At 37.3% G+C, this 25,430-nt stretch overlaps 2 long non-coding RNA genes and 1 other non-coding gene across 3 annotated transcripts; 1 reads left to right on the plus strand and 2 right to left on the minus strand.

The window, feature by feature from the left end:
- The first annotated feature begins 10,375 nt into the window (after window positions 1-10,375).
- Window positions 10,376-10,482, plus strand: LOC123900267. Its single transcript, XR_006805913.1, has one exon. It is a non-coding gene; the product is annotated as a small nucleolar RNA R71 (small nucleolar RNA).
- A 7,323-nt stretch (window positions 10,483-17,805) lies between these two features.
- Window positions 17,806-19,956, minus strand: LOC123898896. Its single transcript, XR_006805459.1, has 2 exons — window positions 19,519-19,956; window positions 17,806-18,063 (listed from the first exon to the last, which is right to left on the minus strand). It is a non-coding gene; the product is annotated as an uncharacterized LOC123898896 (long non-coding RNA).
- A 3,194-nt stretch (window positions 19,957-23,150) lies between these two features.
- On the minus strand, window positions 23,151-25,093 carry LOC123898835. Its single transcript, XR_006805449.1, has 2 exons — window positions 24,720-25,093; window positions 23,151-23,226 (listed from the first exon to the last, which is right to left on the minus strand). It is a non-coding gene; the product is annotated as an uncharacterized LOC123898835 (long non-coding RNA).
- Between the last annotated feature and the right edge of the window lie 337 nt (window positions 25,094-25,430).

A 25,430-nucleotide genomic window follows, 5' to 3' on the forward strand; every position in this document is an offset into this window, starting at 1 on the left:
CCTTAACCTTCTTCTGAGCCAGAAGATCTGGTTTTTCTTGTTCAGCTTTCCTCTTTGGTTTCCTCTTAGGATTATACAAGTTTACAGGAGCTGGAGGAACCATACTTCTATCAACAACAAATCCTTCTTGTCTGAGCACTTCCAAATAGTCCTGAATGATGTGCTCAGCATCAGCTTCTGAGATAACTGGATATCCATCCACATACAGGCGATCTTCCAGTCTAACCCTAAATTCTTGTTTAGGTTGAACCAACTTGGTGTTGATTAAGTGCATCTTTGTTAAGAAACTTGCATGCAGAACTTCTGGCGAGAGCTTCTGAGCCATAAGTTCTGGATAGAACTTCTTCAGATTCTGAACAATGTGACCTTGGTACAGAAGATCTGAAAGCAATCTAGGATAAACAATGGTTGTTTTCCTCTGAGACTTGCTTTGGAAGATGGCTTCACAGATCCTCTCAAAAAAGTATTTACCCAGATTTACTTTCCTTTCAGTCAGAAGAAAGTAAATCAGATGACGATGAGGCCACGAGATAGTATCAGTGCCACCAACTCTTGGACTGATAGTTGACAAGATAATCTTGAATAAAACCCTACACTCATCTGTCAGACCTTTAACCTTGCCCTTCAACTTCATATCAATGCACATCCTGTGCAGAAGTTCTTCTCTGAATCTTGTATCCTTTTCGAAATCATCCAGCACCAAACCAGAGTTGTCCAAACCCAACAACGCATTGAAGTGAATTGGAGAAAAAGTAAGATTGATACCACAGATGTTAGACCTAATCTGTGTACCAGTGAACTCCAAAAGACCCATCTCCTTCCTAGTTTTTCCTTTCAGACTAGGATTTCTTTCGATTGCGGCAAGTTCTTCTTGCTTAGCTTCATACTTAGAGAAAACTCGTGCTTTCATCCAGAATTTCTTCAAAAGATCTGGATAGATAGGACCATTCAACATGTCGAAGTACTTGTTCCATCCTTGAGCAGAGAAGTACGGCTTCACATCATACCCATTTTCTTTCAAACTATCAAAGTCGACCATCTTCTCAGGTAGTAACGTTAGTTGCGATTCTGGGAATTCCATTTCATTCCCAACAATCTGAAGATGTCTAAACATGAACGGTGGAATCTTTGATGAAGACGAAGAACCAGCCATGATGAGGTTTAGGTAAGGGTAGGAACTAATGAGAGAGAAAGAAATTTTTGTTGAAGGTTTAGAGAGAAAAGAAAGTGTAGGTTGTGAAAGTGAGAAGTGTGCAAGTGTATTGTGTAAGTTTTATTTAAATGCACACAGTTAACACGAAAATAGCAAATTTGGGAAGTTACGCTAATTGACAGAAAGTTGAATACCAAAAATCATCATTAACCACCCACTACCTGACACACGTAGACCACGTGCAGAAATTTACTCGGTAACTGCTATTTTAATGGACAACTGTTCAGCAGTGAATACTAAACGTTTCCCACTTAAATAGTTCAGAGCCTCTGAGATATTTAAAATTCTCTATCAGAGTTAGGTACTTCAGAGCTTGTGTTTCAGATGTTCTGAATCATAAGTTCTGATATACATAACCTCTTACACTTTAAATGCCAAAAAAAAATTTTCATTCAGAGATTGAAAACATGTTCAGATGTTTCTTTATAAAATCAAATCTTTCAACAGATAAGGCTTTAGTAAATATGTCAGCCCATTGATTTTCAGTATCAACAAACTTAATATCTATAATGCCTCTTTGAACATAATCTCTGATAAAATGGTGTTTAATTTCAATATGTTTGGCTCTAGAGTGTAGAATAGGATTTTTAGATAAATGAATGGCTGCAGTATTATCACAATATAAAGGAATATTGTTACTGCTTACCTGATAATCTTCTAGCTGATATTTTAACCAGAGTAGTTGTGTACAACACTTAGCTGCTGAAATGTATTCTGCTTCTGCTGTAGACAAAGCTATAGTAGTTTGTCTCTTACTAGCCCAGGAGATAAGGTTTTTACCAACAAATTGACAATTGCCACTTGTGGATTTTCTTTCAATTTTATCTCCAGCATAGTCAGCATCACAGAATCCATTTAGCACATAATCATTGGATTTCTTATAGAGAAGTCCAAGATTAGTTGTTCCCTTCAGATATCTAAAGATTCTCTTTACAGCTGTAAGATGAGATTCTCTGGGATCTGACTGGAATCTTGCACATAAACAAACACTGAATAAAATATCTGGTCTAGAGGCTGTCAGATAGAGTAAGGAACCAATCATACCTCTGTAGACCTTTTGATCTACCTTTCCTTCATCATCTGACTTGCCCATGTTGGTAGTTGGATGCATAGGAGTATTCATTATCTTGCAGTCATCTAGATTGAATTTCTTCAGAAGTTCTTTAGTGTATTTTGATTGATGAACATAAGTTCCTTCCTTCTTCTGATTGATTTGAATTCCAAGAAAGAACTTCAACTCTCCCATCATGCTCATTTCGAATTCATCCTGCATTATATTAGAAAAGTTCTTGCACAAAGCAGCATTAGTTGAACCAAAAATAATATCATCAACATAAATTTGAATGATTAAAATGTCTTCTTTGGTTGTTTTTCTAAAGAGTGTGCAGTCAACCTTTCCTTTTTCAAAACCCTTTTCAAGAAGGAAATTACTGAGTCTATCATACCAAGCTCTTGGAGCTTGTTTCAGACCATACAGTGATTTCTTCAATTTAAAAACATGTTCTGGGTTTGAGACATCTTCAAAACCAGGAGGTTGCTTAACATACACTTCTTCAGAAATAAAACCATTTAAGAAGGCACTTTTAACATCCATCTGATACAAAGTTATTCCATGATTAACAGCATAAGATAGAAGTAACCTGATTGCTTCAAGTCTAGCAACTGGTGCAAAGGTTTCAGTATAGTCAATCCCCTCTTGTTGACTATAACCTTGTGCAACCAATCTAGCCTTGTTTCTTACCACTTCACCTTGTTCATTCAGCTTGTTTCTGAATACCCATTTTGTTCCAATAATGTTCTTGTGTGAAGGCTTAGGCACTAGAGTCCACACATCATTCCTTTGAAATTGATTCAGCTCTTCTTGCATTGCTACAATCCAAGCATCATCCTTCAGAGCTTCATCAATCTTTGATGGTTCCATCATTGAGATAAGACCAACTAAAGATTCCTCATTTCTCAGTTGAGATCTTGTCTTCCTTGGACTGTCCTTGTTGCCTAATATCAGTTCCTCTGGATGTGATGATTTGTATTTGAAAGTATTTCTTGGGGGCTCATCATCTTCAGACTCATCAACATTAGGTTCAGCAGTTGCTTCAGTTCTTTGTTGTTCAGAGTCTGTAGGAACTGTTGTGTTCAGAGGTTCTTCAGAGAATGGATGTTCTGAGTAGTTTGGAATATCTGAATATTGATCCTCTGATACCTGAAATCTAGACAAACCTTCCACAAGCTCTGACACTTGGTCAGGCTCTTTGTCATCAAATTTGACATGCATAGTTTCTTCCACAGTATGTGTTTCAGAAATATACAGTCTGTATGCTTTTGAACGTTCAGAGTATCCTATAAAAATACCCTTATAACCTCTAGCATCAAATTTCTTTAGATGGACTTTGTTATTTAAGATGTAACAAGTACATCCAAACTGATGAAAATAAGAAATATCAGGTTTTCTTCCTTTGAACAATTCATAAGCAGTTTTGTTCAACTTAGATCTGATATAGATTCTATTTTGAACATAACATGCTGTGTTTACAGCTTCTGCCCATAAAAACTTTGCTACATTTGTTTCATGCATCATGGTTCTGGCCATTTCTTGCAGAGTTCTATTCTTCCTTTCTACAACCCCATTTTGTTGAGGAGTTCTGGGAGAAGAGAATTCATGCAAAATGCCATATTTTTCACAAAAGTTTTCAAAAGGTTCATTTTCAAATTCTCCACCATGATCACTTCTAACTTTTAAAATAGTGTAGCCTTTTTCATTTTGAATTTGCTTGCAGAAGATGCTAAACTCATCATAAGCTTCATCTTTTGTTCTTAGGAATTTTACCCAAGTCCATCTACTGTAGTCATCAACAATCACTAATCCATACTTCTTTCCATTAATAGAGGCAGTGTGAACTGGCCCAAAAAGATCAATGTGAAGAAGTTCCAATGGTCTTGAGGTAGAGACAATGTTCTTAGGTTTAAAAGATGATTTTGTAATCTTCCCTTTTTGACATGAACCGCAAAGTGTGTTTGAGTGATATTTAATTTTAGGTAAACCTCTGACAAGGTCAAGCTTACTAAGCTTAGAGATTAACCTCCAGTTAGCATGGCCTAACCTCTTATGCCAGATCCATTTTTCTTCACTCAAGGTCAAAAGACACATCACTTTTTGTTCATTCAAATCAGAAAGATTAATTTTATAAACATTGTTCTTTCTCAGACCTTTGAATATCATGGTGTTATCAGATTGTTTAGACACAGTACATGATTCCTTATTAAAGACAACTACATAACCATTGTCACAAAATTGACTTATGCTCAATAGGTTATGTTTGAGTCCATCAACTAACCAAACATCATTAATAGATAAGGAAGAATTACCTACTGTACCTGTACCTATTATCTTTCCTTTTTGATTACCTCCAAAGCCAACAGATCCTCCTTCTTTCATAGTCAGCTTAGAAAATAGTTGTTTGTCACCAGTCATATGCCTTGAACATCCACTATCCAAATACCATGAATGATTCATGATACTTCTTTGAGTGGCAGGCTGTATGAGAAACAACTTTAATCATTGCGATAGAACTCTTCATCAAGGTTAATGATAAAGTCATCCCAGTATTCTTCCTCTTCATTTTCCAAGTTCTGATTGTTAACTTGAGAACTTGTCAACCATGTGTCTAGGACATAAGCCCTTCTTCCTTTGCATAGGACTTGTTTCCATACTTTAGGTAGGACATATCCTTTCCTAGTTGGTAAATCTGAATGGTACATAATTTCAGCTTTTGGTACCCATCTTCTGGGTCCACGCTTGTTAGTCCACAAATGCTTATTATGTTGTCTAGTGTTGAAGAAAGATCTTGGTTTGGAATAATAACCTTTTTGAAATCTTTTCTTTGTTTGAAATCTGTCATTGTTCCAAGATTTGGATTGTTTATGATTCCAGGGTTTGTATCTATTATCAATCCCATGTTCTGATTGATTATATCTACTGACTCTAGAATCATAAATAATCTGAGTCTTGTACTTCATCTGAGATTTAGAATTTTTCTTTTTAAAAACTTCTGATGTTTTAGGTTGACTAGCTTCAGGTACTGAAGTTCCTTTGAATCCAGAATTTGAAGTCTCAGATGTTGAAGTTTTCAAAACTTCTGAGCTAATGTTCTCAGGTTCTGAACAACTTCTATCTTCTGAACTTTTCTTTCCAGATCCTGAGGAACTAGATTCCTCTGAGCTGTCAGCTTCTAAATCACTCAGATCATCATTGTCATTTTCACAAATACCAGGATCCTCTTCACTTGGTGGAACAACATAATAAACCCAAGATTTTCCAACCTTTTTGGCAAAGGTCTTCAGCTTTGAATATGTTCTACCATATTCATAGCCAAGTCCTTCTCCTCTATGTCTTAAAACATTATAAATTCTATTAGCAGCTTTGCTCTTCCCAAGGTTGAGATGCACAAACTGTTGAAGAGCTATTTCCTGCTCATCGATAGGTTTGTGACAAACAGCACAACCCTTTTTAAAGTCATCTACTCTATTCAGAGTTTCTTGATATAGACCTTGAAAATGTTCTGCTTGCTCAGTCAGAGTGTTAAGCTTTTCTTGTAAAACTTTTTGTTTACTTAACACTCTGAGATGTTTCTCAATGACCTTGTTAAGTGCAGTTATAAGTTGAGATTTAGAGCAATCAGAAAATACCTCATCAGTTACTTCTGAATCTGATTCTGATTCATCGTCTGAGTCTACATCTGAGTCAGCTGAAGCCATCAGGGCTAGATTTGCCTCTTCTTCTTCCTCAACTTCTTCCTCAGATGATAGCTCTTCAAAAGTAGCCATCAGACTCTTTTTCAATTTGCTCTTGAATTGTTGCTTCTTTGAGCTGTATCTTTTGCTTTTGTCTTTGGCAGACATTTCTGGACAATCAGCAATAAAGTGTCCTGGCTTCTTACAGTTGAAGCAGTTCTTCTGATCATCCTTTTTGCTGACAAAATTTCTGGAGCTGTTACCTCTGAAATTTCTTTTGTTAAATCTGTTCCATTGCTGAAAATTGGTGAATAAAGCAAACTCATCCTCATTCATCTCATCCTCTTGACCATCAGCAGAAGATTCTTCTTCAATATCAAGAAGCTGAGTCTTAGGAGCCTTAGAAGTAATCCTAGTTGACTGTAAAGCCACTGACTTGGACTTCTTCTTAGTTTCTGAGTCAGCATCCAGAACCATCTCATGGCTTCTGAGATTGCTTATCAGAGCTTCAAGACTCAGAGTCTTGAGATTTTGAGCTTCCTCTATTGCAGTGACCTTAGGTCTCCAAGCAATAGGAAGACTTCTCAGAATCTTCTGAACATGGTCATAGGTGGAATAACTTCTCTTAAGAGCTTTAAGACCAGATACAAGGATTTGAAACCTTGTAAACATAGTCTCAATGTTTTCATCTTGTTGCATAGTGAATAGTTCGTATTGCCTTATCAAAAGACTAGCTTTAGCCTCTTGAACCTTTTCATTACCATCATATGTAGCACACATAGAATCAAAAATAGATTTAGCAGTAGACTTGTCCTCTATTCTGACATAATCTTCATGTCTAATAGCACCAACAACAATGTCCTTTACTCTATGATGCTTAGTGTAGGTTTTTAAGTTAGCTGGTGTGAGTAACTTTCTATGCTCAATGGACAACCTTCCATGTTCATTTAAGTTTTCAAAAGTTACTCCCAGCTCAACCAAATCCCACAACTCATGATCAATAGCAGTAATATTGCTATACAATCTTTCCTTCCACCACTCAAATAATGATGCATCACCATTGAATATAGGGGCTTTTCTATTGCCACTATGTTCATGTGATTCATTACTTAAGTAGTCATAACCAAAGGCATTTCTAGGACCACCACCAGCACCACTGTCCTCACCAGTTCTAGTGCTACTATCGTCTCCTCCAGACATAGTGTTCTCACAAGATCTTTACTGTCTCACTGTTAAGTGAAAGTAACAGACCAGTGCTCTGATACCAATTGAAGGTGTGAAAACACAAGAAGGGGGGGTTGAATTGTGTTTTAGCCAAGTTAAAACTTTTTCAAGTTCTTAACTCAACTACGTTAGCAGCGGATAAATAACACAAATAAAAGCAAGATAGAGAGAGAGAAATCACACAAGCAATTTATACTGGTTCCTCTCACAAAACGAGAGTAGTCCAGTCCCCTTGCACTTCCAAGGGATTTCACTATAATCACACAAGATTACACCTGCTCAAGCACACAAGCAAGAGACTTCTCAACAATGCTCAAGCACACAAGCAAGAGACTTCACACTTAAGCACACAAGCTTAAGTTTCCTCAAGTAATAGTAAAGTGTATAAAAATATACAAGTGCTCTTAGATGAACCTAAAGAGAGCAAATACAAATAATACAGAGTATTTGACTAAAGTGCAAAAACACTTGATGAAAGGTTCAGAGCTTGTATACACAGAGTTCAGAGTTTGTTCAGCGTACGTTCAATCCTTAATAATTGTTTTTTGTAGCTGAATCTTCTAGTATATATACCACTAGAAAAGAGTCGTTGCAAAAAGAACCGTTGAAGTTGATAATCTTTTGTCTTCAAGCAGTCTGTCTTGATGCAGTTTGGTTGTATCCAAAACTAAGAAAGAGTTTCAGGTACTTTGACTACTGCAGAGTGGACTTTCCTTATTCAGCTAACAAAACTGAAAAACCCACGTTCTCAAAAGAGAACAGACAAACTGAGGGTAGCTGAACTGATCAGGCTTGAAGGGTCCTTTTCTTCATTGGTAGAAGAGTTGACTAACAGAGAGAATCTTCACAGCTTTCAAAGAGATCTTCAGACTTTGATGAAGCTTAGTAGTCAGTCAAGAAGTTCTGAAGACTTCATCCTCTGAAGGTTGTAACTTCTGAAGTCCAACATCTTCTGAGTGCTTGTGAACTTCTGAATTCACATCCTCTGAACTTCATTCAGAGCTTATATGATGCTTATATCTGCACACTTAAAATAAATTTTTAGTCCTTCCAATTGTTAATTAATACTTTGTTATCATCAAAACCTTTATAGATTTAGGGGCAAACATTTTTTAAATCAATTTTGTTCCAACAATAACTACTTCACTCAAAACAGGATTGATCCTTCTTTGGGGTTCTCTAGAAGTTTTGCAATCTTCTTCTAATAAAATGTGATGCATACATAGAGAAGGACTAATTCCTTTTAGATCAGAGATGTTATACCCTAAGGCAGCTGGGTACTTTCTTAGGATGTTTAAGAGTTTCTCGGTTTCTAGCTTTCCTAAGTCCGCACTTACTATTATCGGTCGCTCATTGTTTTCATCTAGGAATTCATACCTTAAATTTTCGGGTAAGGGTTTGAGTTCCAAAGTTGGTTTGTCAAGCAGCGGCGTAGGATCTTCGGCTTGGTTGTCATTGACATTTCTATCAATTGGAAGAGTGGGGGTTTTTAAAATTTCAGAGTACTTAATTTGATCATTCTCCATCTCTTTCCTACATTCCTCGATGACATCTAGCATGTAGCAATTATCATCTATAGCGGGTGCTTTCATAAATTGGGTTAAGATAAATTCAACTTTTTCTTCACCTACCTCAAAGGTGAGTTTTCCTCTTTTAACGTCTATTATGGCACCGGCTGTTGCTAAGAATGGCCTTCCTAAGATGATAGGTGTATGGGAATCCTCCCTAATGTCCATGACTATGAAATCAGTGGGGATATAGAATTGACCTACTCTGACTGGCACGTTTTCAAGGATACCTAGAGGGTATTTGACGGAGCGGTCCGCAAATTGAATGGACATTTTGGTTGGTCTTAACTCTCCCATCTTTAGTTTCTCACAAATGGCTATTGGCATTAGACTAATACTAGCTCCTAAATCGCATAGGGCTCTATCTATGACATATTTCCCAATAACACAGGGTATGGAGAAACTTCCTGGGTCTTTTAGCTTAGGAGGCATCTCATTTTGTAAAATGGCACTACACTCGGCCGTAAGTGTAACTGTTTCGTTATCCTCTATCCTCTTTTTATTGGTTAAGATTTCTTTGAGAAATTTAGCATAGGAGGGCATTTGGGTAATAGCTTCCGTAAAGGGTATTGTGATGTTTAATTGTTTTAGAAGCTCTACGAATTTCTTAAATTGTTCTACACTCTTGGATTTCTCGAATCTTTGAGGATACGGAATGGGTGGTTTATATGGTGGTGGAGGTGCATAAGGTTTCTTCTTTTCTATGGTTTCCTCACCACTATTTTCTTTATCTTTTATGTTTTGTTCACTCTCTCCCTTGGTTACCTCATCTGAGTCTTGGTGTATGGCTGGGGCATCGGACTTAGGATCACTTGGTTTGTCCACTTGTGAACTAGTTGGTTCATCCACTTGCTTTCCACTTCTTAGCATTATAGCGTTTACTTGGCCTTTTGGGTTCGGTTGTGGTTGTCCGGGAAATGTGCCCGCAGGAGCAGAGGTAGATGCTTGTTGTTGTGCTACTTGTGCTATTTGAGTTTCTAGCATTCTAGTGTGAGTGGTCAAGACATCTAATTTGCTTGTTATTTGTTTAATTTGCTCACTAGTTTGAAGGTTGGTTTGAGTCTGGGTAGCTATGAAGTTTTCTACTAATAGTTCAAGATTAGACTTCCTAGGAGCATTGAAAGCAAGTTTTTGGAATCCTGGTGGTGAAGGAGTAGGTGCTTGGCCAGGTGCATATAGAGCATTGTTACTTTTGTACGAAAGGTATGGATGGTTCCTCGGACCTTGATTGTAAGGGTTTCCTTGAGTGTAGTTTACTTGGTCTGGGGGAACTTCCGTTAAGAGTTGACATTCAGCGATTTTGTGCCCTTGAATTCCGCATAGTTCGTAATTTGAAATTGTTGCAGCCGTGGTGGCTGCAGGTGTTGTGGTCATACTCTCCATCTTTTGAGTTAGAGCTTCAAGTTTGGCTTTAACAAGGTCAAGCTCGTTTACTTCGTACATACCGCCTTTCGTTTGAGGCTTCTCTACGGATGTTCTCTCGTTTCCCCACTGATAATGGTTCTGAGCCATGCTCTCGATAAGCTGATAGGCTTGGTTGTATGGTTTATCCATAAGTGCGCCACCAGCTGCGGCGTCTATTGTCATTCTTGTATTATACAAGAGACCATTGTAAAAGGTGTGGATAATTAGCCAATTTTCGAGCCCATGATGAGGACATATCCTAATCATTTCTTTATATCTTTCCCATGCTTCGAAGAGAGATTCGTTGTCTCTTTGTCTAAATCCATTGATTTGGGCTCTTAGCATAGCAGTTTTGCTAGGCGGGAAATATCTTGCTAAAAAGACTTTCTTCAACTCATCCCATGTTGCGACTGAGTTGGATGGTAGGGACTGGAGCCAGGCTCTAGCTTTATCTCTTAACGAGAATGGGAATAAGCGAAGTCTTATAGCTTCGGGACTGACACCATTTGCCTTCACGGTATCCGCGTATTGCAAGAATATGGACAAATGTAAATTGGGGTCGTCCGTGGGGTTTCCGGAGAATTGGTTTTGTTGTACGGCCGACAACAATGAAGGTTTAAGCTCAAAGTTATTTGCTTCAATAGCGGGGGCAGCGATGCTATTGTGCGGTTCTTCTTGCGAAGGAATAGCGTAGGACCTTAGTGGTCGTTCTTGTGGGGCTTCCGCCATGACTAAATCGGGAAGAGGAATCTCTAATTGATTTTCTAAATTTCTACGTCTTAAAAGACGTTCGGGTTCGCTAACTAGTTGCACCAATCTTTCGCCTCTAGAGCGAGTGCTTGGCATGCAACAAACGAACTAATCGGGGTAAAATAAAAATAAAATAAAAAAATTGCCTTAGTCTCTACGGTGTAACACCGGAGTTACGATATCGACTAAATTGGTCCCCGACAACGGCGCCAAAAACTTGGTGCGCTGCAAGTATACAGCCTTGCCGCGTGTAGTTTTAAAAGATTATCGATCCCACAGAGACCAATAGTCGACCTACCGTTATCTAATGTTACGTTTGTAAATCTAAGGCTAAATAGTAAATAGTAGTAGAATTTTTAAATAAAACAAAAGAAAATATTTTTTTTTTTTTGGGTTTTTTAGAATAATAAAGCGTATTGCTAGGATGAGCTCTTAGTTGCTTCACAGGGTTCGATATTTAATTCGCGCTAAGTAAAATTACTACCGCATCTAATTGTCGTATTTTAATAAAAGCGATGCTCCAGGCGAAAGCCGTTCTCACTTCCAGCTCTCACAACTCTCATCATGAAATTATAAAATACTTATCAAAGTAGTTTTCGTGCTAAGTAAAATTACTACACCACCTAGTTGTCGTATTTTAATAAAGTCGATGCTCCAGGCGAAAGCCGTTCTCACTTCCAGCTCTCACAACTCTCATCATGAAATTAATAAAATACTTTACAAAGTAGTTGCATTACTTCTAGATATTTAGTGGTGTAAACAATTAAGTTTTCGAATTATATTGGTTTAAAAACACTAATCTCAGCTATCGCGAATCTTGACTAATGTTGTAGATTATAAAGGTGATGCTAAACTCTCGTCTCACATCCGCTAATAAAGTACTTTTTGAAAACCAAATATAATTAAATTACTTCTAATCCTAAGTGGGCGTTCTTCCGAATTAGAAATAATTATCGACTCTAATCCTAAGTGGGCGTTCTTCCGAATTAGAATCAATGTTCAGTTTTTACTATCTAGTAGAAATCTCAAGTGGCGTTCTCTGTTGATCCTACTTTAATTAATTCTCACTCTCGTGACAAATTATAGTCATTTAAAAATAAAAACTGCTTAAAGAAAACTTAAAAGAAACTAACGCGCGAACTAACTATCGAAACCCTACTAGCTACTAATCACACATCCTAGCAATATTAAATTAGCTAGACATAACTAAAACTAAAACTAAAGACGAAATAAATAAATAAGCGGGAAATAAAAACATAAAGCAAATAGATAAATAAAGCATAAATAAATAATAAAGAAAAATAAAAGAAAGAAAATAAAATAAAAACCTGGATAAAAGCTCCAAGGAATAACGTCGGCACAAAAGAAAATAATATTCAACTTTAGAAAGAATTCCCGCAAAGGCTTAAGAATTCTTTCCAACTAACTATACGAGTTATATTCTCATTTTACAAGTTAATTGTTACAAAGTTGTGTGTCTAGAAAGTGGAGGAAAGGGACCTATTTATACTAAAATACAAAGCACTACTGTTGAAATCTGCCCGATGTGGGACTAATTTCACAACACGCGTCACCGTCCGATTGAATTTTGAGGGACGGTCATGATGGAAAAGTGGCAGGCGCCACTTTGGTTCCTTGTGGCAGGCGCCACTTTGTTTGTGCTGGCAGGCTTGAATTGCTTTTGAGTGGGCTGCACACGTGTGGCCCAATTGGTTGCACGTGTGTGGCCCTTTTTGTCCGGTTTTGCTCCTTTTTGGTCCGTTTTCGCTCCTTTCTTCAACTCGTGCAATTTTTATCTGTTTATTTAAAATACGAGAAATAAGTAACAATTCATAATATAAAACTTCGGAATCAAAATAAAAATAATTAAAATATAATAGTAAATTAACTAAATAAATAGCATATTTTTAGGTGCATCAGTAGGCTCTGCTGTTGGTTGAGTAACCTAAAAATATCTCCTCATCACTTTTGGGATCCAATTTTCTCCTAGGTTCTCTATCTGCCAAAATGTAACATTTTGATCCAAACACATGGAAATATTTCACAGTAGGCTTTCTATTCTTCCATAGTTCATACAATGTTGTAGCAGTACCTTTTCTTAATGTTACTCTATTGTGAATGTAACATGCTGTATTCATGGCTTCAGCCCAGAACTTATAAGGAAGATTTTTTGCATGCAGCATCACTCTAGCAAATTCTTGTAAGGTCCTGTTCTTTCTTTCAACCACACCATTTTGTTGGGGTGTAATTGGTGAAAAAAATTCATGAGCTATTCCTTCAGCAGCACAAAACTCAGCAAATTTAGAGTTTTCAAACTCCTTACCATGGTCACTTCTGATTCTTACAATACCACAATCTTTTTCCTTTTGAAGTTGTAAGCAAAGAATTTTGAATTCTTCAAAAGTCTCAGATTTTTCCCTAATGAAATTGACCCAAGTGTATCTAGAGAAGTCATCAACAACAACAAAAACATATTTCTTACCTCCAAGACTCTCAACCTGTATGGGCCCCATCAGATCCATATGTAGTAACTCAAGAGCTCTAGAAGTGGATAAGTGTTCCAACTTCTGGTGCGACACCTTGGTTTGCTTCCCAATCTGACATTCACCACAGATGTTTCCTTCATGTATCTGTAGACTTGGTAGTCCTCTGATAGCTTCCTCAGAAATGACTCTCTTCATACTCTTCAGGTTAAGGTGTCCTAATTTTTGATGCCACAGCTTAACCTCATCATCTTTAGTTAAGAGACATGTAGATACATTGGCTTCTTCTAGAGGGACCCACAAGTAGCAATTATCCTTTGATCTAACACCCTTCATAAGGATGTCTCCTCCATTATTGCTGACAAGACATTCATTTTTTGTAAAGTTGACTTGCATGCCTTGATCACATAGTTGGCTTATACTAATTAGATTAGCAGTTAGCCCTTTTACAAGGAGAACATTTTCAAGTTTTGGCAGACCATGGTCAATCAGTCTTCCAATACCCTTAATTTCCCCCTTTGCTCCATCTCCAAATGTCACAAAACTTGTTGCATAAGATTTTACCTCCTTTAAATACTTTTCAACACCAGTCATGTGTCTGGAGCAACCACTATCAAAGTACCAATCTTCTTTTGATGAGGCTCCGAGAGAAGTATGAGCAATCAAACTTTTCTCACTACTTTCAGCTGTACACTCCTTGATGTTGGTTGTATCCTCCTTTTGTTTCCATTCCATCTTTGTTTTAGTAATGGATGGATCAGACTCTTAAAGGAATTCACTTGGATACCCATACAATTTGTAGCAGTAAGGCCTTATGTGCCCCTTTCTTCCACAGTGATGACATCTCCATGAGTGGTATTTGCTTATGTGTCTAGGTATAAATCTAGGTCTCTGCCTTCTTTGCTGATGTGGTGCCATATGTGGTAACACTTGTCTCTACTGTCTAGGAGACAGGTGTGGCGACATCTTGCCATGCATTTTTGGAGAAGGTTGCTTACTTATCTCAGACATGTATTTCCCTTCTTTGTTGTAATCCATAATCCTATTAACATTTTTATATTCATACCAAATGCCTGTTTTGGCTCTACTAGGAGTAGGTAATGTTTCTAGGATTTCATCTAGATCAGTTCCTTTGAATAGCCTAAGAGCATGCTTCTTTAAATTCTCAAGATGAGAGTTTAATTCAGTTACCTCTTCATTCAGATGAGCTATCTCTGTCAGTTGCTTGACTTTATCTGCTTCTAAGCTGATGATAGTTGTCTTCTGCTCCTCAATGGTTCTCAAACTCTCTTCACATTTAGCACCAAACTCAGAGATTTTTGATAGATTGACAGTTCTCTCAGTTTGCAGCTTAGTAATTGTTTCTTTTTGCTTTTCTGAGACCCTGCAGACTTCTTCACTCTTCAGACACAATTCTCTGTATGATTCAGCAAGTTCATCAAAGGTCAGCTCTTCATCACATGATTCAGTGTCAGATGTGCATACACCTGTCAGTGCATGTATAGATTTTGCAGTATCAGCTTCTTCTTCAGAATCCTCATCTGACCAAGATATAGTTAACCCCTTCTTCTGTTTCTTCAGGAAGGTTGCACATTCAGTTCTAATGTGTCCATACCCCTCACATTCATGACATTGGACACCTTTATTTGGAGCTGATTTCTCATCTGTTACAGGTTTTCTGAAATTCCTGTAAGTGTTGCGACCAGTGTCAGCTGCACTTGTCTTTGAGCGTTTGTCCATTCGTTTTAGTACCTTATTAAATTGTTTTCCCAGCAGAACCATTGCATCAGAGATGCTACTTTCAAACTCTGTGTCACTCTGATGGACTTCTTCCTCAGCATTTGAGACAAAAGCAATGCTCTTGTTTTTCTTATCCATCCTTTCACTCGTAGCTACCTCATAGGTTTGTAATGAACCAACCAGTTCATCCAGCTTCATTTCTGTGATATCTTTGGCTTCTTCTATAGCTGTGACCTTCATATCAAACTTCTTAGGTAAAGACCTACGCATCTTCCTTACCAGCTTTTCTTCAGGTATCTTTTCACCCAAGGCATCAAACTGATTATCATAGTCAAGTATGGTCATGTGAAATTCCTGAATGGTTTCATCATCATTCATCCTTAGATTCTCAAACTTAGTGGTTAGGAGTTGTAGCCTTGACATCTTCACTTTAGAGGTACCTTCATGAACAGTTTCAAGGATGTTCCAAGCTTCCTTAGCAGAGACACACTTTTTGATGAGTTTGAATATGTGCTTGTCAACACCATTATACAGTGCGTATAATGCTTTTGAGTTTGCAAGAGCAAGCTCATCCTCTTCTTTGGACCATTCTTCATCAGGTTTCAACTCAAGAGTTGGTTTACCATCTTTGTCCATCTTCACAGGTGGAGTCCACCCTCTTAGAACTGCTTTCCATGTCTTGCTATCAATTTGTTTTAGGAAAGCCATCATACGAGACTTCCAATAGTCATAATTTGAAGCACCAACCAAAAGAGGTGGTCTGGTAATAAGCCCTCCTTCTTTGTCCATACCTGCCAGAAAAAGTTTCCCTGGAGCTCACCCTAAAATTCAGAACAGGGTGCCTGCTTTGATACCAATTGAAATTTCTGGCACACAGTGGACAGGTGTTGATCAAGGTGTATCAACACTTGTCTGCCTTAGATAGATGTTGCTAAAGGTGCACCAACACTTGTCTATAAACAGAGTACAGAACATAAAACGATAAAGACAATAAAGTAAATAACACACAAGAGTTGTTAACCCAGTTCAGCCTAACAGCCTACTCTGGGGGATACCAATCCATGAATGAAGTCCACTATCAGCAGTATTACTTCAAAGCTAAACTCACCCGTTTACAACTTCTCACTTAATCACTACCCAATGACACTTCTACCTAGGAACTCCTAGATATGAGACCCCGTCCCAATTCCCACCTTAACAACACACTCAGCGTTGTTATCAGCTTCAACGATTACAAACGGTGGAGACACACTCCTAAGAAACTAGGATTCACTCTTGCTTAAAAGCTTGCGAGCAAATCACACAACACACTAGAACAATCTCCGTACTTCAAAGCTTAGGAGAAGTTCACACTTACAACTCAATAAACACAGGTCCTAAGCTTGCATCAATGAGATACAAGAAAGACTCACAATTAACACTCTAAAATCCCTAAAACACATGCTTTGTAAGAACACGATTTTAGATGCTTGAAACCATATGCTTGCCTTCATATTTATAGTAGTAGAACGACTTGGGCTTCAAGACAAAATTAGGGCTTCTAGAATTGCGGCAGCAGCTGATATATTTTTGAAAATAATAGTTCTATTTTTGAAACACAAAAATATATTTTCCAAAAATATAATTCCTTTAGAAAATATAACTAGGGTTTGGCTGCCTCCTGAAACACATTAAGCACGTGCGCATTCCTCTGTAAGAAACCTTGAAACAATTCTTCAATCAAATCTTCAAAAGATTGAGTAGAGAATAAAAACCAGCTAGCTGGCGCGCACAGTCAAACAGACAGGTGTTGTTCCAAAGTGTACCCACATTTGTCACAACACTTGGTGTAGGCACATATGTCTCAACACTTGGCTAAAGGATGTTTTTGCAAAATGTAGCCAACATACAAAAACCCAACAATGTACTTGATTCAACTGATCGAGTTAGAACAAATGGTTCCCAATTTATTCATGATTGTCAGGTAAACAAGGAATTATTTGTAATTTTGTTTATGATATTTTTCTTCACATTTTTTATTAATTTATTTAGAATTTTTAACTATAGATAGGTTTTATAAATATAATTACTAATGTAATTTAAATATAAAAAGAAAAAACAAAAACATATTGCTACATCGAACAAGTCATAAAACAATACTCAAAACAGTTAATTTGTCCAAGAAGTGTCGTGGCACCGGTAATAGTTTTACCTTATGACCTCAAAGCATGAAGTTCGAATCCCTTCAGAAATAGTTGTCAAATGATCACATACACCACTTTAATTAATGATAATTTCTTCTTCACCAATATTTTTAATTTTAAAAATTTCTAGCAGTAAATTTATTTTTCTTCACCAGTATTCTTTAAACGTAATATATATGTACATTTTTGTTTAACTCTATGGTTACAGGTAGAGTTTACAATTCCGCCAACTAATGGTAGAAACAACGCTCCTCATATTGAAAAAGCAAACATCCCAATGGAAAGAGGTGGTTATCTCATCTACGGCACCGCTCATATGCATAGAGGTGCCATTAATGCAACTTTATATGGACAGGTAAATTCATTTTATATAAATAATTATTTCATTTTTCTTATCTGTACATATAATCTTTATCATTTTAGATGGTGTAACACCCAAACCCGTTATTTAATTAACTCTGCCTTTATAAAATCTTTTTCGAAAATACGCAGCGGAAAAATTGAAAATCTGGTTATAAAGCGCTGGTTTGAATATCACAAAATACAAAATCCTCCGCATCAACACGATGCGTTATAAGTTATACAAAACCAATACTTTTCACCAAGAATAATTCTTATATGAAAACGTAAGCAATTACAGAGTAATTTTCTAAAGGAATTTATATATATATATATATGTACAAAACCCCTTTTCTCCCCGTGTCACAATCAGAGCGGAGCTTCACCACGCTACTCGGACAAGCTAACATATAACCTGTCAATCTGGATATCTGAACCCCCAAAGGTCCAGCAATTAACACAAAGCAGAGAGTTAGAAAACATAATCGCATATCATACGAGTATAAGAAAGGCCTTACACTTTCGAACTATCATACATATTCTAACTCACGCCATAACGTCGCACTAAACAGTTATCAATTAATAAAGTTTAACACAATTCAACCAGATAATGTCACATACCATTTATCAAATATATGCACATTTACCCTAATGTATCTAATGCCAATCAATTCACTGTCATGCCATCCCTAGACATGACTAAATGCATGTGGTACCAAGGCGTCTCACCAACGGTGGACCAAGAACAGTTTTATATCTTGCTGGATATGTCGGAACTTACCGAACCATCTTATCTCCCTTGGATAAGCCAACACAGTTTTATATCCTGTTGGATAGCAGCTCTGGACTCATGGATTCATCTAATCCGATCCTCGGCTTCATTATGGACACATAATCCATTTTCGTTATTGGAACCCAAGTTTCCAATGTTCACATACAATCATGAATGCATGTATTTATGCACATATCAACCATATGATATTCTTTAGCTCGAAGCTACTCTTTTATGAATGCGGGAGCACAATCCTAACACATTCACTTAACATTACAAATTAATGCCAAAACATCACATTACTCACTTTAAACTACAACTTATTGCATACACGTTTATCAATCATATAACGATTAACAATAAGCATTAACAGTATCAACATGTATCAACAATCATGTAAGGATACCCTTAAACCATGTTACAAGTGCCTAATTACACTTACAACTATTAACAAAAAGTTGCTGTCACAGTGCTGTTCGCTATGGCGAGCAGGTGGCGAACAGACACAGAGCCAAAAACCAATTAGCGAGCAGGTAGCGAGCAACTGGCGAGCATGTTCGCTATAGCGAGCAGGTAGCGAGCAACTGGCGAACATGTTCGCTATAGCGAGCAGGTAGCGAACGGAAACAGAACCAACACCTTAATTGGCGAGCTGTTAGCGAGCATGTTCGCTGTAGCGAGCAGGTAGCGAACCACACCAGAAGAACATCTGTTCTTGAGTTTTCTAAGGCGGTTTAACATTGAATCAGCTCAAAAATTCATTCAAACATGTTATAAATTCTTATAAACAGTAATTTCAAACATATATGGTATCAAGGAACATTAATCATCCCTTACAAACCTCCAAATACCTCACAAAATCATAATCATGCCCTTTTCTTGGATTTTAAGCAACTTTCATAAACTTTTCAAACATGATTCAAACACATACATATTTTTCATGAAATCAAGCTAGTGATTAACACATACAAAGTGATGATGAAGAACATCACACTCACATACAAAAGCTTAATCAAAAGTCTAAAAAGAAATTGAGTGGGAGAGTTCGGGAATGGAGACATAGACAATCTCCCCTCTCCTTGCCACTCAAGAATCATGAATTCTAATCTCTTACCTTAGAAATTTGATGAATCCTCAAGCTCCTCATGATCTAGCTCTCATGAGTTCCTCCCTTTCTCAAGTCCTAGCACCCTCTTGCTTTGCTCTCTTGCTTGCCCTAGCTTAGGGATGATGATCTATGAACCCTCATGGTTCCAACAAGCTTCTAATAATTGAATTTGGCTAAGGAATGAAAAATTGGTGATGGTTAGGAGTAAGCAAAGGAGGCTCACGGTTTTGGAAAGAAAAATGAATGAATGAAATTGTGATTTCCTATTCATGATCATAAATATCTTGTGAGATTAATTCTTGGTCACTTGATTCTTCTTGCTCAACAAGGAAAGATCCTAGCCACCACTCAAACCAAGCTCACTACATGCACACACACTAGATCACTTGGTCTTGCTACTTGCCTAGCCCACTTGCCTTGCCACTTGCTCATAAAAATCTCATGACAAACCAAGCCCAACACTATTCATTTCTAAGCCCAAATTTTCGCCCTCTCTAGGCCCAACTCACACAATCTCGTTCGCTAACTTACGCTCGCGCAAAATAAATAATCTCCGATTACGAGAAAATTCTTTTGAAAGTCAAACAATAAAATAAAACATATAGAATATATTTTACGAAAAACGGGTCGTTACAACTCTCCCCCACTCAAAAATATTTTCGCCCTCGAAAATTGCTCGACTAAGAACAACCCCGGATAAAACTCTCATCCAACTCCCTAATTCCCAACTACAATCTAACCAACGGGTTTCTACCCAGGCTGCTTTAACCAAGACACACAAAACTCTTCATGCAAATTCGCCCATGATGGCGGCAAAGCAACCCAATATTCAACTTCTTCCAAATCATACCAACAAAACGTTCCAACTCCACGCATTAATAAGTTTGACAAAATTAATCCATCCCAATCAACACAATCTCGTCTACTCATCAACAATAGATCAAGGACAGCTAATCCCTTGATTTGTCGATAGATAGTCAACAATCATGATGTCTGTATAAACCATTCTTATCAAACCACCAAAACGTCCACTTAATATCTTACGGTACTCACTGCACCACTCAAAACAAACTCTAATCAGTCTAATACACCTTGAAAAGACGTTTTCGTTGAATACCTTACAACTTTTCAAGTTCCATAAGTCCTAAACTTTTCTTCAATCACATAACTGCGTCGAATCTTATTCCAATCATTTAGTCGACAACACAACCTCAACATTCTTTTGTTGATCAACTCCTCAAATTTTTCTGGACACTTATCAAATTCACCACCTCTAACCGTTAAATTCTTATATTATGTAACATAACATTTCCAATGTCGCTTTTCCGCCGCGATACCCTTATCAAAATATTATTTTAAGTCACCCATAGACTCACTGTTGTTTCACCGTCCATGATGAAATTATTCGAAATCCTTTACTCCTTTACCACATGGTATAACTTTACTATTCCAACGGATACGATGTGTCCAACATCTCAAATCTCCACCGACTTTTCCAATAAGTCGTTGTCAATCTCATTCTTACTTCCGAATGTTACAAAACACTCTCTCTGATACTTTCTTATTTCCAAACATCCAAAAATGATACTTCGCTCCCAGTTCCATCTCAACCTCCTAAGGTTTCATCCACACAAAATCTTTATTCCAATCTTGGCTAGTCTCTTCGAACTATTCAAAATGTTTACTTTCCTTAAAGGTTCACTTGCTAATAATTAACAAGTTTAGCTCACACCGATACAACTCTATAGGTATTCCCACCATTCTTATAACCATCACCTAATCATCACTAGGTTCGCCTACTCTTAACGCACAACGTCTTCTCCGTTTTCCAACAACGGTTTCCATTTAACATCTCTGTCCGTTCCACCATTCCACAATGGTCACATTCTCTTTACGGCTAAACAACTTTAGTTCGACTCATTCTAAATCTTCCGGAATGATCATCTAATATTTCCTCCAAAATACTCTCCAAATAAGAACTTTACTTTCAATCCCTTATCAAATTGACGTCTACTCGTCCTTACTCAACTTGTCTGAACGACAACGTCCTACTCCTTCCATTCCATGGTATTGCTTCTGAGAAATTCTTGTAGTTCTCATCCGCCTCTAGTCCATACTCTTTTGTACACTACACGATCTCCAATCGTTTCCAAACGGTCTTCATCTTTCTTAACCAATCTCAGTGTTGATCCCATGACGAACACTTAGTCCAACAACTTCTCATCTAGCAATCCTCACAACTTGCTGTCCAAGTTCCTTCCACTTCGAACAACACTAATCAATCTTGAACAATCTACTTCAAGAGCATCTCCATCCATCCTAACTTCTTCACATTCGAACCATCTCAGAGAGACACAACTTTCTCCCCCACTTATCTCAAACCCATCTATACTCTTCCACTAGAACTTCCGGTATAAACACCTAGTCATTCTATCGATTCTAAATATATTCTCCCAAAAAGAATCTAGTACCGACAACATTCACATGCATGTCGCATACAAGGGTAAACGTAAGGCATTAAACCTAGACATCTACATAAATATCCTGTACAGTCCTCTTGACATATACGCCATTACGCAAATACATAAGTATTCTATTCCCCACATATACTAGTGTAACAACCTTCATACCAACTAGCATACGCAAACACAACAACATGTCAATACATATATTTATAACTAAAATATATGTAAGACAACAAAACATCCATGTACACAAGACATCGAGTCAAGTACATGCATTACATTTCATTTGCTCGCATACTTACAACATCTACTCAAACATGTATAAAACATAGCATGTTCTCAAACAAGTTCTCATCATGAGAATACATTCACATAGTTCAATTAAAGAACCACACTAAGTACTAGTAATCAATCTACCACATGTTATAAACAAACATATAACAACACACACTAGGATCTACTTACATCCTACTCCTTTCTCACTCTAGTGAAAAATTCATTTTCACTTACTCAAAAGAAAATAATCTTATATTTTCAACAAAATCTTCATCACATGCAGTTTTACATCATGCCGGATCATCAACAATACAGTTTTACATCATGTCGGATCATCAACAATTAGCAATAAGCATCTACAAACCAAAAGTTCAAACCACACAAATTTTTAAAACTTTAAGCATAAAAATACACAACCACTACTTGAATTGATAACTTATAACAATGATAAGTATCAATTGCATCACGTACACACAACAAGAAAAGACAGACACAACTGGCACACACGCTCACTCGATCTGACTGCACAGAACGGCTCTGATTGACACATAACCTCACAGTCCGAAGACGACCTGCTCTGATACCACTTTTGTAACACCCAAACCCGTTATTTAATTAACTCTGCCTTTATAAAATCTTTTTCGAAAATACGCAGCGGAAAAATTGAAAATCTGATTATAAAGCGCTGGTTTGAATATCACAAAATACAAAATCCTCCGCATCAACACGATGCGTTATAAGTTATACAAAACCAATACTTTTCACCAAGAATAATTCTTATATGAAAACGTAAGCAATTACAGAGTAATTTTCTAAAGGAATTTATATATATATATATATATATATATATATATATATATATATATATATATATATATATGTACAAAACCCCTTTTCTCCCCGTGTCACAATCAGAGCGGAGCTTCACCACGCTACTCGGACAAGCTAACATATAACCTGTCAATCTGGATATCTGAACCCCCAAAGGTCCAGCAATTAACACAAAGCAGAGAGTTAGAAAACATAATCGCATATCATACGAGTATAAGAAAGGCCTTACACTTTCGAACTATCATACATATTCTAACTCACGCCATAACGTCGCACTAAACAGTTATCAATTAATAAAGTTTAACACAATTCAACCAGATAATGTCACATACCATTTATCAAATATATGCACATTTACCCTAATGTATCTAATGCCAATCAATTCACTGTCATGCCATCCCTAGACATGACTAAATGCATGTGGTACCAAGGCGTCTCACCAACGGTGGACCAAGAACAGTTTTATATCTTGCTGGATATGTCGGAACTTACCGAACCATCTTATCTCCCTTGGATAAGCCAACACAGTTTTATATCCTGTTGGATAGCAGCTCTGGACTCATGGATTCATCTAATCCGATCCTCGGCTTCATTATGGACACAATCCATTTTCGTTATTGGAACCCAAGTTTCCAATGTTCACATACAATCATGAATGCATGTATTTATGCACATATCAACCATATGATATTCTTTAGCTCGAAGCTACTCTTTTATGAATGCGGGAGCACAATCCTAACACATTCACTTAACATTACAAATTAATGCCAAAACATCACATTACTCACTTTAAACTACAACTTATTGCATACACGTTTATCAATCATATAACGATTAACAATAAGCATTAACAGTATCAACATGTATCAACAATCATGTAAGGATACCCTTAAACCATGTTACAAGTGCCTAATTACACTTACAACTATTAACAAAAAGTTGCTGTCACAGTGCTGTTCGCTATGGCGAGCAGGTGGCGAACAGACACAGAGCCAAAAACCAATTAGCGAGCAGGTAGCGAGCAACTGGCGAGCAGGTTCGCTATAGCGAGCAGGTAGCGAGCAACTGGCGAACATGTTCGCTATAGCGAGCAGGTAGCGAGCAACTGGCGAACATGTTCGCTATAGCGATCAGGTAGCGAACGGAAATAGAAACAACACCTCAATTGGCGAGCTGTTAGCGAGCATGTTCGCTATAGCGAGCAGGTAGCGAACCACACCAGAAGAACATCTGTTCTTGAGTTTTCTAAGGCGGTTTAACATTGAATCAGCTCAAAAATTCATTCAAACATGTTATAAATTCTTATAAACAGTAATTTCAAACATATATGGTATCAAGGAACATTAATCATCCCTTACAAACCTCCAAATACCTCACAAAATCATAATCATGCCCTTTTCTTGGATTTTAAGCAACTTTCATAAACTTTTCAAACATGATTCAAACACATACATATTTTTCATAAAATCAAGCTAGTGATTAACACATACAAAGTGATGATGAAGAACATCACACTCACATACAAAAGCTTAATCAAAAGTCTAAAAAGAAATTGAGTGGGAGAGTTCGGGAATGGAGACATAGACAATCTCCCCTCTCCTTGCCACTCAAGAATCATGAATTCTAATCTCTTACCTTAGAAATTTGATGAATCCTCAAGCTCCTCATGATCTAGCTCTCATGAGTTCCTCCCTTTCTCAAGTCCTAGCACCCTCTTGCTTTGCTCTCTTGCTTGCCCTAGCTTAGGGATGATGATCTATGAACCCTCATGGTTCCAACAAGCTTCTAATAATTGAATTTGGCTAAGGAATGAAAAATTGGTGATGGTTAGGAGTAAGCAAAGGAGGCTCACGGTTTTGGAAAGAAAAATGAATGAATGAAATTGTGATTTCCTATTCATGATCATAAATATCTTGTGAGATTAATTCTTGGTCACTTGATTCTTCTTGCTCAACAAGGAAAGATCCTAGCCACCACTCAAACCAAGCTCACTACATGCACACACACTAGATCACTTGGTCTTGCTACTTGCCTAGCCCAGTTGCCTTGCCACTTGCTCATAAAAATCTCATGACAAACCAAGCCCAACACTATTCATTTCTAAGCCCAAATTTTCGCCCCCTCTAGGCCCAACTCACATAATCTCGTTCTCTAACTTACGCTCGCGCAAAATAAATAATCTCCGATTACGAGAAAATTCTTTTGAAAGTCAAACAATAAAATAAAACATATAGAATATATTTTACGAAAAACGGGTCGTTACAGATGGCACACATGCTTCATTAAACTATGTGTGCTTGTCATGTTTCTTAAGCAATACAGTTTATTCTTTCTATATTATGGTAA

This window comes from Trifolium pratense, linkage group LG7 (genome assembly GCF_020283565.1).
Source record: "Trifolium pratense cultivar HEN17-A07 linkage group LG7, ARS_RC_1.1, whole genome shotgun sequence".
Lineage (NCBI taxonomy): Eukaryota > Viridiplantae > Streptophyta > Magnoliopsida > Fabales > Fabaceae > Trifolium > Trifolium pratense.